Here is a 5,942-nt window from a genome sequence, read left to right on the forward strand (position 1 = left end):
GAAATACAAGTAGGTTTAGTATGAAACTAACCTCATTTGTCAAGAATTTCTTCATTTTCTTCTTCATTTCCATGCATTTCTCATCTTCACCACTTTCCTCCCTTTTTCTTCTCATTTTCTCCACTTTCATCTACTATTTTCGTCCTTCTAAATTGATGAATATATTCTCTAGAATCTATACTTCATCTTTTCTCTTTAATATCTAAGGAAATTTTAAAAAAATTTGGGTAAAAATGTAGGTTTTTATGGCAAAAGACTAAATTGTAAAGAAAAAAAACTTCCTTTCTCACCCTTTCACTCACATTGGAAGGATGATAAATTTCCTTCATCCTTCCTTTCTTTTTATACTACCGTTTTCTAAATAAAATAATAATAAATATCTAAGTAAAATATTAATAAAATAATATTTAACTAATTAATTTAAAAAATCACCAAAATATCATCATCATTATTACATTCTAGAATTCTCCCACTTGCTAATTGACCATTTGACCCTTCATGATCTTTCAAAATTCCATCCTTAAATCATCACTTAATTTGGTAAAATTACAATTTAGTCCCTCACAATTCTTCACCTATTCAATTTGGTCATTGTATGCCAATTCCATATCTTAGTAAATTGGATTATTTTCACTTTTGGTCATTCAAATTTTATATTTTTACACTTCGATCCCCTAAATATTTTCATATATTTACGATTTATTCTCTTCCTTAATACATCATATCATGCTTCTTGATTTAACTCTCTTTTGATATATTGTAATTTTCATTTTCTTTGATCTTATACCTTTTTTTGATAAGATTTTATCTCATATTATTTACGATCAAGGGAGTTTAAGGATGTTACATCTGAAGTCTGAATTCTTTTTAATTTGTTTCTCTATATCTTTTGGTAGGTGGAAGGAAAGGTGTGTCTGTCCAAAGAGTTAACAAATGAGCTAGAGTTGTTGAAGCATAAAAGGCTTCAACACTGCTGCTATCCGGTGCTCCCTCGAGCATGTAGGTGTCCTCCATGCACTCATTATTAAGGGCATCATGCCAACAATGGTGGGTGTTGGGCAATCATCCAATATGAGAGTGGTAGATGCTCTTAAGATATTATCAACACATACCACATGTAAAAGGAGATTTACAGATGATATAAAGTTAACAGAGAGAGTTAATTTGCAAAAGCTTGAAGTTGAACTTGATGACGAAGTCACAAAATTGCTTTAAGGTAAGAGTTCAAAATGCAAATTATCATTATACTAATCTATAATTTCGTAAATTTCAAAGGGATTAAAGATATATTTACCATTTTTGGGAGCCAACCCCTTTATACACCCTTGATTGTTATAAGCTTGATTTGTAATGCTCCAAATAATAACAAATTAAAATTGAAAGGCCTGACACTCAAGCATATATCTCTAAAGATAAGTGCATAGTTGTTTTCTCCGTTTAAGAAGTAACTTTTTACGTTTTCTAATGTTTTGGATGTGTTTTATTAGTGTTTGTAATGTGCCTGTTTCGAACTTTTTTTTTCTTTTGATGGCTGATGCTTGTGAGGATATTTTGTATGTTGGTAGGTGAGTTGAGAATTTTTTTTGGAAGGGGTTGAAATTAAATTATATATTTTTAAATTAAAATGTAATTTTATTATTTTAATAGTTTATATCTTTATAATTTTTAAAAGATTAAATGTAACAGCCCGGTTCAGACCCTAGTCAAAACAGTAGTTTCGGGACCATAAATCCAAGGTCATAAAATTATTTTAATATTATTTTTAGTGTTTACAGTGTGTGATTATATATGTGTGAAAATTTCGTGTAATAATTTTATTGTTTAAGTGCTTAATTTGATAAAAAGACTTAATCGCGTATGTAGCGACGTAAAAAAAAATTTGGTTTAGGGTCGCTAATTGTGGCAATTTATTGAGAACTTGAAAACTGAAGTCTGATTTTTTTTGAAACATAAACTGAAAAACAGAAATAAAGAGGGGAGTCGCCACCGATCCTTTTTATAGGTATGATCGGACACCTAATAAATTTATTTTTTTTAAAAAAAGAAGGCCGAGTTTAGGTCTACGTTAAAATCAGAGAAAAAGTAGGGCTCGGGAGTCAGTTACGCGCGAGGAAGGTATGAGCACCCTCGCGACGCCCAAAATTGGTATCTTTTAAACATGTGTTGTCTTAATTTTCAAAAATGCTAGTTCAATTTAAATTCCAATCGTGATCCAATTTAAAAGACGAGAACTTTCAATTTTTTATTTTTGAGAAGGATATACCGTTTTAACACGAGCCGACAAATTCCATCCAATATAGCGATGAAATTTACGACTTAACGTTAAATCAGTGTATTGCCTCGATTAGTAATTAAAACATAAAAAATATTCATGAAATAAAAATTTGAAATAAATCAAATATGCAAACAATGACATTTTCAAATGAAAAATATTAACATAATACTAGAGCAGTAGCAAAACAATAATAATATTTAAAAGGGAAATAAAAACCAAACATAAACAAATATAAAATACATTTAGTAATAATAATATAAGGTAATATATACATAAGATAATATGCAAAAATATAATATATGACATATATACATGATGTATGAAAATATAATGCCTAATAGACATATATATGCAATATTACTAAATATATACATACTAGATACAAATACACATAGTGTAATTGAACATATACAATAATATTAGGAATACTATGGACAAGGAAAATACATTTATACTAATAATAGTAAAAGATATATATACACCAAATAATAATATAATAAGTAGCAATAGGGAAAATAATAAATACAAAATCAATAATGCAACATACACAAGTAATACAAATAAGAAAGGTATATACATACGGATTATAAAATAAATGTATTAAAATTAATAATAAATACAATATGGGTAAAAATAAATATATACATGATATATACATAATGTGGTACTAAGAATATATATATATAAATAATAGTATTAGAAATCATATAGTATAGAGATATATAACTGATAATATTAAAATATATACATAATATTATATATAAATTATTCATATAATATATATTAAAAAAATTGACTATTAATACGTATTAAAAATATATACGGGGGGTAAGCGGCATTCACTAATAAATATAATAATAACCATGTAATACAATACCAAAAGGTAAATATAATAAAATGATATTAAAATAAAGGTATTAAAAACAGTAATATATATGTATACATCTAACAAGGATATATATAATAATAATAATAATAATAATAATAATAATAATAATAATAATAATAATAATAATATTGAAACACAAAAGCCATTATAATAAGAATATTAAAATAAAGTAATAGAAACATTACTACATATATATACATACATGAAGATATACACTAATGTACAATAATAACTATAATAATAATAATAATAATAATAATAATAAATATTAATAATAATAATAATAAATATTAATAATATTAATAATATGAAAATAACAAGGATATTTAGATAAAAAAACGAAAAACAAAACGAAAACAGGACTAAAATTAAACTAAAAACAAAGTTGTGGGGCAGATTTGAAAAGAAAATAAGGAGGAGAGGACCAGATTGCAATATGCGCGCAACATGGGAGGACCGAAAACAGAAATATCCCCAATCATTAAGACGCAGTGCTTGGTACGGGGCTAAATTGAAAACCTCAGAGAATTAAGTGGCCAAATTGCAAAATCATAGGAAAAAAGTAACTAAAGCACTAAATTGCAAAGCACTGGAGAGGTTGAGGGACCAGGGGGACAAATATCCCTAAAAGCAGAAACATACAAATCATAGTTAGTGGCGCCGTTTCCTTTTGACTTTTCAATTTTTTATTTTAAAACCATTTAACCTTTATATATTTTTTTCTGAAAAACTGCTCTCAAACCCCCCCTTTTTATCTCTTCCTCCTTTCTTCAGTTAAGGTTTCAACACCCATCATCGCCGGCGGTTCACCGTGCCGAACAGAGAGGGGAGCGGCCACGGGGTAGATCCGGTAAGACTCTTTTCTTCCTTGATTCTTTTTCGTTTTAAAGTAAGTTAATGAAAAAAATAAAACAAAGCAAAGATAAACAGAAAGATTGAGATAACAGAGGAAAAAAATTGAAGTTCACCTTTTAAGCTTTTCTTTTTTCTTTTGTTTTTGATACAAACTTTTTGTACATCCTCCTCCTTTTTCGTTTGTTGTTTGGGTGGCTTTTATATGGCCTAATTTTTACATACTTTATTATTATTTTCTATTCTTGCTTCTGTTTTGCTTGTTTTCAGGGCATGGGCATGGACGGTGGGGTGTGTGATGGTGCTGGTGGCAGACAGCATGGGAGAGTGGGAGTGGTGCTGGTGGCAGACAGCATGGGAGAGTGGGAAGAGGCAAGTGGGAGTTTAGGGTTTTGAGATTGGGCTTGGATGTTGGGCTAGGTTAATTTTAGGTTTTGGGTTTGAGGATGGGTTAAATGGTTTAATGGGCCTGGGTATTTTGTAAACGGGCCAAAATTGGCCTACAACAGTTGCCCCTATTTGCTTATTGTCGTGTAACGGGAATAGAGCAAAGATACAAAGAAAGGCCAATTTTGCTCGGTCTCGCTAAGTTTTGACTTCTTTTGGTGATCTTCTCATCCAGGTAGTCTCTTTTTAGTCCCCCGTATATTGTAGCTTTGGTTCAATCCATTACCTCTTCTGATATATGCTTTGTGGCTTCAATCTACTTCAATGTAACTTCAAGGATATAAGATTTGTAACTTCGATCTACTTTACTGTGACTTCAGAAATATAAGATTAACAGCTTCAATTTGCTCTTCTGTTGCTTTAGTCAGATAAGGCTTGTGGTCTTCTCTTCTGTAACTTTAGAAGGACATCATCTAATATCCTTGATCAGCTCCACTGCAACTTCAAGGAAACAAAATTTGGTGACTTCAATCAGCCCCAATCTTATTCTTTACTCGATATGTGATCCTGAGCTCAACCCATTCAGCGTGTCCTGAGGCTCAATTCACCTCTCGCAATATGAGTTGATTTTTGAAACATACAAAAAATTGACAATACCTAAGTATGTCTTGAGGCTCAACTCGCCTCTCGCAATACGAGTTGATTTTTTTGACAACACAAATTGAAATTACCTCAGCATGTGAACCGAGGCTCAACTCACCTCTCGCAATATAAGTTGATTTTTGAAAATAGAAATTGAAAATACCTCAACGTGTCTTGAGGCTCAATTAATCTCTCGCGATATGAGTTGATTTTTTAAAAAAAATAGAAATTAAAATTACCTCAGCGTGTCCCGAGGCTCAATTCATCTCTCGCAATATGAGTTGATTTTTTTGAAAATAGAAATTAAAATTACCTCATCGTGTCCCGAGGCTCAACTCACCTCTCGCAATATGAGTTGATTTTTTTGAAAATAGAAATTAAAATTACCTCAGCATGTCCCGAGGCTCAACCCATTTCTCGCAATATAAGTTGAATTTTGAAAACGGAAGTAACAGCATCAAAATACCAAAACCTGTTGTCTGGTGGAACTCAGGTGTCTTTTCCTTGGATTTAGTACAGCTATCATCACCTCCTCTCACTCTACTGAGTATCTGTATATGTCATGCATGACGTTATCATGATATGCACATGTTTGTCTTAAATGCCTTTATGCCTATATGATTATGTTATGAGCTTTAGGCATATTTGTCGTATGTCCTTCTTCGTCATGATTTTTTTTTGCGACTATATTCATTACTTCGGCTCTTGACTTTCTCTTTAGGCCCTGTACCTATTCTCGGGTTTCACGAACAATCTGCGTTTCTCAATTATCACTCTCTTGCCCTTGGTTGAAATTCGTCCTTGCTTTGAGGCTCTTGTATTTATCGAGTTCTTATCCAGGTAATGATTAACATTTCTTTTGTTTAGAGTATGTCATTTCACTATTTATCATGAAAA

General features: G+C 30.8%; 1 long non-coding RNA gene across 1 annotated transcript; it reads left to right on the forward strand.

The window, feature by feature from the left end:
• The first annotated feature begins 3,860 nt into the window (after positions 1 to 3,860).
• Positions 3,861 to 4,756, forward strand: LOC121209604 (uncharacterized). Its single transcript, XR_005904733.1, has 2 exons — positions 3,861 to 4,014; positions 4,287 to 4,756. It is a non-coding gene; the product is annotated as an uncharacterized lncRNA (long non-coding RNA).
• Positions 4,757 to 5,942: the final 1,186 nt, after the last annotated feature.

The sequence above is a fragment of the Gossypium hirsutum genome, chromosome A11 (assembly GCF_007990345.1).
Source record: "Gossypium hirsutum isolate 1008001.06 chromosome A11, Gossypium_hirsutum_v2.1, whole genome shotgun sequence".
NCBI classification, from domain to species: domain Eukaryota; kingdom Viridiplantae; phylum Streptophyta; class Magnoliopsida; order Malvales; family Malvaceae; genus Gossypium; species Gossypium hirsutum.